The sequence below is a fragment of the Hemiscyllium ocellatum genome, chromosome 15 (assembly GCF_020745735.1).
Source record: "Hemiscyllium ocellatum isolate sHemOce1 chromosome 15, sHemOce1.pat.X.cur, whole genome shotgun sequence".
NCBI classification, from domain to species: domain Eukaryota; kingdom Metazoa; phylum Chordata; class Chondrichthyes; order Orectolobiformes; family Hemiscylliidae; genus Hemiscyllium; species Hemiscyllium ocellatum.
Window position 1 is genome coordinate 68,497,311 of NC_083415.1, and position 13,134 is coordinate 68,510,444.

General features: G+C 42.5%; 1 protein-coding gene across 1 annotated transcript in view; it reads right to left on the reverse strand.

Annotated features, from left to right (window-relative positions):
- The window catches only part of eif6 (eukaryotic translation initiation factor 6), an 81,553-nt gene that overhangs the window by 67,705 nt on the left and 714 nt on the right, over positions 1-13,134 (reverse strand). The window lies entirely within an intron of this gene.

Below are 13,134 nucleotides of genomic sequence, written 5' to 3' on the forward strand. Positions count from 1 at the left end.
GATTATTAAAATTTAAAGCATTAAGCAAAACATTGCATCGTCAGGTGGTGAGAGCTGGCCCAGGTTATTGAGTTAATAGACTAAAAGGCATGACAATAATTAAGGCAGTGGGAAACATCCAAACGGTTCAACCAAAACACATTTCATGGCTTATTAAAAGTTAAATCATATTAAAAGAGGCTTATAACAGTCCAAATAATAGGAACAAATCGGAGAGCTGGGAGCGTTTTAGAAACCAGCAAAGGTTAGGAAAAGGAAAACGATAGAATTGGAGTATAAACAAGCAAGGAATACAAAAACAAAGAGAGCACATACAGAAAGAAAAGTCACGAAAATAATGATTCCCCCCCCCCCAAGTAGCACAGACATGACAATTCATTACAAGGTTCAAGGAAATAGCAGACATTGATGAGAGAGACCAGATACATTAGGGTTACTTTGCTTAGAACAGAGAAGGCTGAGGATCTGATTGAGATAGAAAGGTCTGCAGATGATGGGGAGAAACTTTTCCCCTTAGTTATAGGGGGCAATAACCAGAGGCACAGTTTTAAGGCAGGGCTTTAGAGGGGACTTCAGAAAAGAATCTTTCATCCAGAATGTTTTGGATATCTGGAATTCAATGCCTGAAAGACTGGAGGAGATAGGAGACAGAGTACAGGTCGTTCTGCTATAACGTGTGTTTTGTCAATGTGAATTTGCTGCAATGTGATTGACAAAGCATGAACTTTCACAGCATGTTGGCTAACACAATTACATCATCAGCACCTTAAAGGTTGTTTCTAAAGTATGAGTTTTCTATAACGCAGGGCTGCACAAGAACACAACCATCGCATTACAGAAAGAACTATTAGCATACAAAGCTACAAGTCACGAGCAGGTTAAATCAGAATAGCTGGCAGTTTGATGACCAGCACAGACATGATTGGCTGTAGGGCCTCTTTCGGTGTTGCAAAACCTCTCCTGTGTCTTTACAATAGAGACACAAATTGATGACCGGATATAGAGGTAAAAACAATGACTGCAGATGCTGGAAACCAGATTCTGGACCAGTGGTGTTAGCCAATGCATACTTTAAAATTTCGCGCTTTAGACACAATGTTCCCTATTCAATCACATTACTGTGAGGAAGGCATATGGTGTACTGGGCTTTATTGGCAGAGGAATTGAGTTCCGGAGTCCTGAGGTCATGTTGCAGTTGTATAGGACTCTGGTGAGGCCTCATCTGGAGTATTGTGTGCAGTTTTGGTCGCCATACTATAGGAAGGATGTGGAAGATTTAGAACGAGTGCAGAGGAGGTTTACCAGGATGTTGCCTGGAATGGTAGGAAAATCTTATGAGGAAAGGCTGAGGCACTTGGGGCTGTTCTCATTGGAGAAGAGAAGGTTTAGGGGAGATCTGATAGAAGTGTATAAGATGATTAGGGGTTTAGATAGGGTAGATACTAAGAACCTTTTACCGCTAATGGAGTCAGGTGTTACTAGGGGACATAGCTTTAAATTAAGGGGTGGTAGGTATAGGACAGATGTTAGGGGTAGATTCTTCACACAGCGGGTTGTGAGTTCATGGAATGCCCTGCCCGTATCAGTGGTGAACTCTCCTTCTTTATGGTCATTTAAACGGGCATTGGATAGGCATTTGGAAGTTATTGGGCTAGTATAGGTTAGGTAGGATTCGGTCGGCGCAACATCGAGGGCCGAAGGGCCTGTACTGCGCTGTATCCTTCTATGTTCTATTACAGTCAATTTGCATTGACAATACACGCATTACAGCAGAATGAGCTGTATTGTTTGGGGTTTTCAGGATATAATAAATGTCAAAGAAAAAAAACAGTAGATGTCAGAAGGGTCATTGGACCTGAAAATGTTAACTTTGCTTTTTCTCCACAGTTGCTGCCAGACCTGCGGAGTTTTTCCTGTAATTTCTGCTTTTGTTTCTTATTTCCAGCACCCAAGTTCTTTCAGTTTAACATACAATTCTACTAGTTAAAATTCATTCCTTTTTAAAACCTCTATATACACACACACTGAAAAAAAATCACTGGTCTTATCAGTGGAGGAAAGAATACTAGGGAAATCACAGTTCAATAGCACCAGTCCACAGGCTTTAATAAAGGTACTCCCTTTTTCTTCCCTAGACGTTCTATTCTCTGATCTACATCCTTTCAAGTTCTTTCTTACACAATCGTTCATTTTCCCAGTCCGTGGTTAGAGACAACAGGTTATACCAAATGGTAGGCACGAATAACTGAATGCCTTCAAGCTTGCCAAGATAAAGACATTTTCTACTTCACTCAGTCTGGAAATCTCCTATATATGTAGATATCTGGAGCAGACTGGACTTGAATCTGTGCCTCCTGGCTCAAAGGTAATAAAGCATGCAGAATGCTTATAGACATATTTGATCAGCCTGTTATTGCACACCACAGAAGGGATATGAACTCAGATGCCCTCAATGAGAGGGTTGGACACTACAACTACACGCACTGTCCAGTAACAAGTTATGTTCAGGAGGATGACCTCGGCCAAGCACAACTTGCGTCAACTGCACAAACCAATCAGTAACCCGTCCCTGGAGCAATCACACTCTGCACAAGGCCCCAGTACCATGTCATTTTATTACACCTCCCACAAGGTTTGCAAATCAACAGTGTAAACATAACTCACAATGAGGTCCAGCAACTTGTTTACACAAGTGCAGCAATGTCATCCACAGTCCTAGATGGTGAAACAGTAATTTTTCCATTTTAGTCCACCATCAAAAATACAGAATAAAACGCTCTGGACTACATGCATCTCCAGACACACATCAAAGTAGTTGATTCTTAACTGCCCTCTGAAATCACTTTGGAAGCCCAATTCAAGAACAATAAGGGATGGCAAACAAATGGTGGCCCCAGCAACAATACACTCACCCCATCAAACAATAAAGGCCATGAGATAGGGGAGTAATGTTGATTAATGGATAGAGACTGGTTAACGAACAAGCAACAGAACAAAGGTAATTGGGACATTTTCAGATTGGCAAGCTGTGACTGGTGAACTGTCATAAGGATCATAATTAGGGTGAGAACTATTTAAAAATTTAGAGTAATAACTTGAACACATCACTTTCTGTCCAAGTTTATTGATGATCCAAACCTAGGTTAGAATGCAAGCTGGGAGAAGGACACAGAGGTTGCTGTTAGGGCTACAAATCTATATTTATGAACTGTGAAAAAGGATTTAAGATACTGAACCATTTGGACACTTTCTGGACTTTTTGTTTTCATTCATGGGATGCTAGTTTGGCCAGCATTTATTGCTGACTCTAACTGACTCGAAAAGATGCTGCTGAGCTGGCCAGGATAAAATAGGGTTTATCAAGAAAAAAGACCACGGTTAATATAGCTACATGCAGATTTCAGAAAGTCAAATTACTTCAGAAAATTGGTAAAGCTTTTAGGAGGATAATATATGATTTATTGCCATTGATTGGTAGAAAACCTGGATAAAGAGATTATGGGGTCATGTGCAACCATTTAAGGTCTTGGTTTCTGTTTCAAGATCCTAGGGAGTTAGAAGGAAGGAACTACAAAGCTTGTAGTAAAGCAAGTCTCTCTCTCTCCTGACAATCTCTTTCGTTGAAACTTTATCAGGTTCCCAAATGTTTTCACATCTCAGCTTCATGACTACATTGTAAATCTTGAGAAGCTGAATTTCAACCAAAGTGAATAACTTCACATTTAGCCACATTATACTTCATCTGCCACACATTTGCCCACTCACTCAACTTGGCTAAAAGCACCAACTTCCCTGCATACTCCCCACAGTTCATCCTCACACCCGACAGGAAGAGGGGTTAGTGGGTACATTTCTTCGAAACTCAACCAATTTCAAAGGAAACACTCCATTGTACAGAGGGAGATGTTGGGGTTATCATAGACTACAAAGTGATGAAGAGCCAATGTCTAGCACGGTTATAATGAAACATTTATCTAAATCGATCATAACCCATCAGTATTCAATGAAAGGTTAAACATTCACGCCACTGTGATATTGTTCAGCTGGAGTTTACCGGTAGACTATTTTTCCCAGCAATGTAAACAAAGAAAGATAGCAAAAGCGTTGCCCATAAAAATGATGGAAGAAGTTAAGAGTTCAAAAACAAAAGATATAAAGACTGCCCAAAACTTGCATAAGGGATTATTGAAAACGAATGGACACAAGTCTCATGTAATGTTGCCTGTATCATAAACCTTGGGGTGAAAGGCATTTTTGAAATGGCATTTCATGCCTCCCAAGATTGCAAACATGAAAGGACATTAATATTTCTGGAATATGCAAAATGGAAAAGATAATAATTTAAACCAAGGAAAGATATCTGGTTGGCATGGATAAGTTAGTCTGTTTCTATGCTGTACAGCTGTATGACTCTGTATGTGAAACTTCTAGTCTGTAAAGATATGGCACCTCAACATCTCTCCCTCCCTCCCTCCCTCCTATATACGGCACAGGAAATCTCTTGGTTGTTGTTCTTACTCAACATTTTCCCATAGACTGCTCCCTGCAAATTCCCTAGCTAATAAGGGAAACACCACCTTCTAACCACCTGAACGGTCAAATCTTCAACCAATGAATGAAAGATGGAGAATCAATGCACCAACCTCAAGCTGTCAGTGGCTGCAATCCAAACTAGTGCTAGAATGGTCTCTCTCTGGCTCTCCACCCCCCCCCCCCCCCCCCCCCAAAACCTATAATACTTGCATCTTGTCTCTTTGCATGCCTGTGTGTATATGTATGGGAGATGAAAAAGGGATAGAGTTATGGAGTTACTAGTTAGCAATTCATGTTTCTTTCCTGACATTGGTTAAAAAAAAGTTTGATTACAATAAATTGATTGCACCAGAGGCCCAGGTTCAATTCCAGCATCAGGCAACTGTCTGTATGGAGTTTGCACTTTCTCTCTGTGTCGGTGTGGGTTTCCTCTGGGGTCCCCCCCACAATCCAAAGATCGGCAGATTTGGTGGATTGGCCATGCTAAATTGCCCATGGTGTCCAGCAATATGCAGGTTAGCTGAATCAGCCACGGGAAATGCAGGGTTACAGGGATGGGGGAGTGGCTCTGCGCTGGGTATTCTTTGGAGGGCCAGTGTTGACTCAATAGGCTGAATGGCCTGCTTCCACACTGTAGTGATTCTATGAAATAATGATTTATTTTGTTGAAAAATCCTTGGGCACATATTCCTTTAAGCTATATGAGACAGTGAGGAAAAATGATGGCAATTTAACGGTTTAACCAAACTTTCAAATTTTTGCCAACTCTAGGAAGGGCGAGCTCAATTTCCAAAGCACCACTCCAGTCAGTCGCAACAAATCTGTCGACATAATTTGGTGCTGCTGGTGTTGGACTGGGGTGTACAAAGTTAAAAATCACAACACCAGGTTATAGTCAACAGGTTTAATTGGAAGCACTAGCTTTCGGAGCACTGCTCCGTCTTCAGGTGTTGGACTATAACCTGGTGATGTGTGATTTTCAACTGAGTAGACTGGAGTTTCACCTCTGGGAGAAACTGGGGACGGCAGATGCTGGAGATCAGAGCTGGAAAATGTGTTGCTGGAAAAGCGCAGCAGGTCAGGCAGCATCCAATGAGCAGGAGAATTGATGTTTTGGGCATAAGCCTGAAGAAGGGCTTATGCCCTAAATGTCGATTCTCCTACTCCTTGGATGCTGCCTGACCTGCTGCACTTTTCCAGCAACACATTTTCCAGCCCTGGAGTTTCTCCTCTGTCCACATACATCCTCACATTGTTACATTGCACCTGCAATTCTCACACCTACCTGCTTGTGCCCTACCTACAATTCTGCCTTTTCTCCGTTCCCAAATACAACTCATTTATCTGCAGAGAAATAAGCTGAGTTTGAGCACCAAACACCTGGAGCCTTCTACTTGAGAATATGCTGTTCGCCCAGGTCTGCTTTCTGAACTGGAATCAGTTTACTGTTCATGCAAACCTCCCTCCAATATCAGGACTATCAGATTTAGCTAGCGCTCTACAAGAATACAAATCATGGATCCCTTTCACTACAGTTGTGATGCTCCTGTGGTTGAATGGAATAAGAAAATTAGTATCTATTATTGCAGCACTTGGGGGTATCATCCTGACACGTACAGCAATAACAGGAGGATAAAATGGAGTTTGTCAGCTAATCATTACAATGTGCAATAGGACTGCAATGTCTGGACTGACTGAGCAGTCAGATTACTGTATGACTCACACTGCACCACTGAGACACCCACAATAGGTCACAGGCAGACTCTACATAGTGTACTGCCATTAGATAATGAAGTTTGCTCAAATACACTACTGTTGGGTAAATATTTTAAAATGACTAACTAGAGAGCTCCAGAAACAAGTGCTGGAGAAAAGAAGAACACATTACAGTCCATTTTGAGAGGGAGAAGTAGATTAGATTCCTTACAGCATGGAAACAGACCCTTCGGTCCAACCAGTCCACACCAACCCTCTGAAAAGTAACCCACCCAGACCCATTTCCCTCTGACTAATGCACCTAACACTATGGGCAATTTAGCATGGCCAATTCATCTGATCTGCACATCACTGTGACTGTGGGAGGAAACCCACGTAGACACAGGGAGAATGTGCAAACTCCACACAGACAGTCACCTGAGGCTGGAATCGAACTTGGGACCCTGGTGCTGAGGCAACAGTGCTAACCACTGAGCCACCGTGCCGCCCTAAGTAGTTCTCACTTCACTCAGCCTCTTCCTACATGCAGTTTCTGTTGCACATGGTAGGCCATGAAAAGTTCCAGTGTCGACAGTGTGTTGCTGGAAAAGCACAGCCGGTCAGGCAGCATCTGATGAACAGGAAAATCAAGGTTTTGGGTATATTCAGATGATGGAGAAGATTAGACATTGATTTATGGTCCCTGGGATTATACTCAGCTCAGACTGTCAAAGAATGATGACCAGGAGGCCATTTAACCCTGACAGATATACTGCCAATCAATCAGATCATGAGGTGGAGACTCCTGCCTGTCTATTTTGGATTCCAGCCCCTGCAGTTCTTTTTGCTTCTAATTAACCAGATCATGACTGATCTATACCTAACTCCACCGAGCCACCTTTGAACCTTTTACATTGAAGCCTAAAACAGAGGGCCAGTTTGCAGATTCATGATAACTTGTCTAAATCATCTGAAGCCTCCTTGTATCCTGCTCACAACTCAGAATCCCACCTTGGTTTGTGTCATCAGCAAAGTTGGAAATATCACATTTGGTTCCCTCATCTATATCTATATTTATATATATATACACATTTATATATATTATGAATTGCTGGGGCCTAAGCACTAATCCCTGTGGTACACCATTGGTCACCACGGGAACAAGAACACTTACTCCTCATCCGTGTCTAACTTGTCAACCAATTCTCAATCCATGCCAGTATATCACACCTGCCCAAGTGTTCTTACTTTGCCCATTAGGCTCTTAAAATCCAAATACACCATATCAATTCTACTAGTTACATTCTTGTGTTTCCATTTGATCAGTTAAGCTGATTTCCCTTTCATAAACCCACACTGCCTTTGTCTAATCCATTTATGTTTTCTAAGTGTTCTGTTATCATGGAACCAATAAGGCTTGAGCATTTTCTCCACGATGCTAGGCGAACTCGACTTAAATTCTGTTTCTTCTCTCCCTCTTTTAAATTGTCGGGTTACATATGTTAACCCGTCATCTATAGGAATTGATCAGATGCACTAATATGGTTCAGAAGAACATGCTGTCTTAACTTGGCCTGGCTCATGTGTGACTCCAGACCTAAAGCAAAGTATTTGACACTTTAAACGCTCTCTGGACAACTAGGGATCAGCAATAAATGCTGATCCAGCAAATGACACTATCACAAATGAATAAAAAACAGCTCCAGAGTCTACAGAATTTTAGAAGATGATCACCAATGAATCCAATATTTCCAGGGCTATTTCCTATTGTATTCAGGGAAACCTCCTCCAGTGATTCCCAGCATCACACAGGCCACTCTGCAGCCAATTTGATTCACTCCACGTGAAATCAAGTTAACAGTTGGAGGCGATGGGCCCTGACAAAATTCCAATAATCGTACGAAGACTTGTGCTCCAGAACGTGTCACTTCCCTAGCCAAGCTGTTCCAGTACAGCTACAACATTGACATCTTCCAATAAAGTGAAAAGTTGCTCAGATATGTCCTCTACACAAAGAGGACAAATCCAGTTTGTTCAATTGCTGCTCCAGTCAACTCTTGACCATCATGTCATCAACAGTGTTATCAAGCAGCTTAACAATACCCTGCTCAGTGAGACTCAGGTTCGGTACTCCCAGGGCCGCTCAGCTCCTGACTTCATTACAGCCTTGGTTCAAACATGGACAATAGAGTCATAGAGATGTACAGCATGGAAACAGACCCTTCGGTCCAACCCAATCTAGTCCCATCTGCCAGCACCCAGCCCATATCCCTCCAAACCCTTCCTATTCATATACCCATCCTCTTAAATGTTGCAATTGTACTAGTCTCCACCACTTCCCATGGTAGCTCATTCCATACACGTACCACCCTCTGTGTGAAAACGTTGCCCCATAGGTATCTTTTATATCTTTCCCCTCTCACCTTAAACCTATGCCCTCTGGCTCTGGACTCTACCACCCCAGGGAAAAGACTTGATCTATTTATCCTATCCATGCTCCTCAATTTTGTAAACCTCTATAAGGTCACCCCTCAGCCTCCGACACTCCAGCCCATTCAGCCTCTCCCTATAGCTCAAATCCTCCAACCCTGGCAACATCCCTGTAAATCTTGTCTGAACCCTTTCAAGTTTCACAACATCTTTCCGATCGGAAGGAGACCAGAATTGCATGCAATATTCCAACAGTGGCCTAACCAATGTCCTGTACAGCTGCAACAAGACCTCCCAACTCCTGTACTCAATACTCTGACCAATAAAGGAAAGCATACCAAACACCTTCCTCATTATCCTATCTACCTGCGACTCCACTTTCAAGAAGCTATAAACCTGCACTCCAAGGTCTCTTTGTTCAGCAACACTCCCTAGGACCTTACCATTAAGTGTATAAGTCCTGCTAAGATTTGCTTTCCCAAAATGCAGCACCTCGCATTTATCGGAATTAAACTCCATCTGCCACTTCCAAGCCCATTGGCCCATCTGGTCCAGATCCTGTTGTAATCTGAGGTAACCCTCTTCGCTGTCCACAACACCTCCAATTTTGATGTCATCTACAAACTTACTAACCGAACCTCTTATGCTCGCATCCAATTCATTTATGCAAATGACAAAATGTAGAGGAAAAACAACCCTCCACCACCACCCTCTGTCTTCTACCTTTGAGCCAGTTCTGCACCTAAATGGCGAGTTCTCCCTGTATTCTGTGAGATCTAACCTTGCTCATCAGTCTCCCATGGGGAACCTTGTCGAACGCCTTACTGAAGTCCATATAGATCACCGCTCTGCCCTCATCAATCCTCTGTTACTTCCTCAAAAAACTAAATCAAATTTGAGAGACATAATTTCCCACGCACAAAGCCATGATGACTATCCCTAATCAGTCCTTGTCTTCCCAAATGCATGTACATCCTGTCCCTCAGGATTCCCTCCAACAACTTGCCCACCACCGTCAGGTTCACTGGTCTATAGTTCCTGGGCTTGTTCTTATCACTCTTCTTAAACAGTGGCACCACATTAGCCAACCTCCAGTCTTCTGGCATCTCAACTGTGACTATCGATGATATAAATATCCCAGCAAGAGATCACTTCTCTAGCTTCCCACAGAGTTCTAGGGTACACCTGATCAGGTCCTGGAGATTTATCCACCTTTATGAGTTTCAAGACATCCAGAACTTCCTCCTCTGTAGTCTGGACATTTTGCAAGATGTCACCATCTATTTTCCTACAGGCTATCTTCCATATCCTTTTTCACAGTAAATACCGATACAAAACTCATTTAGTATTTCCCCCATCTCCTGCAGCTCTACACAAAGGCCGTCTTGCTGATCTTCGAGGGGCCCTATTCTCTCCCCAGTTACTCTTTTATTCTTAATGTATTTGTAAAAATCCTTTGGATTCTCCTTAATTCTATTTGCCAAAGCTATCTCATGTCCTCTTTTTGCCCTCCTGATTTCCCTCTTAAGTATACTCCTACTTCCTTTATACTCTAAGGATTCACTTGATCGATCCTGTCTACACCTGACATATGCTTCCTTCTTTTTCTTAATAAAATCCCCAATTTCTTTCGTCATCCAGCATTCCCTATACCTACCAGCCTTTCCTTTCATCCTGACAGGAATATACTGTCTCTGGACTCTCGTTATCTCATTTCTGAAGGCTTCCCATTTTCCAGCCATCCCTTTACCTGCGAACATCTGCTCCCAATCAACTTTTGAAAGTTCTTGCTTAATACTGTCAAAATTGGCCTTTCTCCAAATTAGAACTTCAACTTTTACATCTGGTCTATCCCTTTCCATCATTATTTTAAATCTAATAGAATGATGGTCACTGGCCTCAAAGTGCTCCCCCACTGTCACCTGCCCTGCCTTATTTCCCAAGAGTAGGTCATGTTTTACACCTTCTCTAGTAGGTACATCCACATACTGAATCAGAAAATTGACTTGTACATACTTAAAAAAATTCCTCTCCATTTAAACCCTTAACACTATGATAGTCCCAGTTGATGGCTGGAAAGTTAAAATCCCCTACCATAACCACCCTATTATTCTTACAGATGGCTGAGATCTCCTTACAAGTTTGTTTCTCAATTTCCCTCTGACTATTACAGGGGTCTATAATACAATCCCAATAAGGTGATCATCCCTTTCTTATTTCTCAGTTCCACCCAAATAACTTCCCTGGATGTATTTCCGGGAATATCCTCCCTCAGCACAGCTGTAATGCTATCCCTTATCAAAAATGCCACCCCCCCCACCCCTCCTCTTTTGCCTCCCTTTCTATCCTTCCTGTCACATTTGTATCCTGGAACATTAAGCTGCCAGTCCTGCCCATCCCTGAGCCATGTTTCCGTAATTGCTTTGATATCCCGGTCCCATGTTCCTAACCATGCCCTGAGTTCATCTGCCTTCCCTGTTAGGCCCCTTGCATTGAAATAAATGCAGTTTAATTTATTAGTCCTGCCTTGTCCCTGACTGTTTGACTCACTTCTGTACTCAGCTGTACCTGTCTCAGATCGATCTCTTTCCTCACCATCTCCCCAGGTCCCACCCCCCAACCTCCCAAGCAACTATAGCAAATTTCCCTGCCATTATATTAGTCCCCTTCCAATTTAGGTGCAATCCGTCCTTCTTGTCCAGCTCACTTCTACCACAAGAGATTCCAATGATCACAAAATGTGAATCCTTCTCCCATACACCAGCTCCTCAGCCATGCATTCATCTGCTCTATCCTCCTATTCCTGGCCAGAGGCTAGGATTAATACAGTGAGTAATTCACCTCCTGACTCCTCAAACCCTGTCCACCATCTAAAACCACAAGTTATCAATGTGTATGCGGAGTACTCTCAACTGCCTGAATGAGAGTTAGCCAGTCAGGACACAGCAGTTAACTTTATTGGCACCACATCCACTCCCTCCACCACGGACACTCAGTCGCAGCAGTGTGTGCTATCTACAAGATGCACCGCAGAAATTCACCAAAGAGCATTTGACAGCACCTTCCAAACCCATGATCAATTCCAATGAGAAGGATAATGGCAGCAGGTGCATGGCAACAGCAAGTTTCCCTACAAACGAATCACAATCCTGACTTGGAAATATCTTGCTGTTCCTTCAGACTCAGTGGGTCAAAATCCTGGAACTCCCTCCCTAAAGGCATTGTCTGTACGCGAGACTCTGTCAGTTCAAGGCGACAGCTCACCACCATCTTTTTTTTTAAAGAATAGAATCCCTACAGTTTGCAAACAAGCTCGTCAACCCAACAAGTCCACACCGACCCTCCGAACAGTAACCCACCTAGACCATTTCCCTACCCTACATTTACCCCTGGCCAATGCACTTAACCTAGGCACCCCTGCACTGTGGGCAATTTAGCATGTCCAATCCACCTAAACAGCACATCTTTTCAACTACAATTAGGAACTGGCAATAAATGCTAGTCCAGCCAGCAACACCTATGTTCCTCGAGGGAATAAAAGAAAGGGAAAACAGTGTCAAGCCTGTCAACAAAGGAACTGTTGACAGTTCCTAATTGTAAGTAAACTTGGAACACTTGAAATCACTGAGGTAACAAATTTTCACAAATCACAAGACTTTCAAGAGAGGAACCCCTTCAGCCCATTGTAATTGGACATGGGATCTCCAGCGTCAGACTACGTGAGAGCTATCAGAGGAGGCAGTCAATTTTGTAAGGAACATTGCATCAATTACTAAATTTCAATCCAAGATCAAGATCTGGGAAGCAGTAAAACGGCATAGTAAAATGTGAAGGAAACAAATCAGCCGTGACTTGATTAATCTCAAAGGTGTATTTCAGGTGATGGCTTTTTGTGGGTCATTGATTTTGAAAAAGCTTTTGCTCCTGTGTTTCCTTTGGCCAGTACTGTGACACTGAGAAAATCAATCATTTCCATGTGTACCCTGGCTTCAAGTTTAAATGGAGTCAAGAACTGTCAGGTACATCAAAAGTGTCATCACTAAGATGAAAATCAGGTGCCATGAGATAAGTCGGTAGACTGTAGCTTGCACAACATGGCTTTGCAATATAATCAACAGGCATCAGGCTTATCTACGAACTAATCTGTTCTCCAAGACAAAAGTCAAAGCACAGCAGGGTCTGGCAGCATCTGTGAAGAGAAATCAGAGTTAATGTTTCAGATCAAATGACCCTCATCTGAGAAAGGGTCACCGAATCTGAAACATTAACTGATTTCTCTTCACAGAAGTTGTTTGTCCTGCTGAGCTTTTCCAATAACTTCTGTTTTTGTTTCAATTTAGTTTTATTTGGTTTTTTTTCAAACCTTAGCACACCTGATAGGGCTATTGACCATTCCAATACCTTTCATCACCATCACTATAGCCAGTACAGACTCGAGGCTTTGCAAAACCCTGCAGAAAGCATTTAAGAACTGTA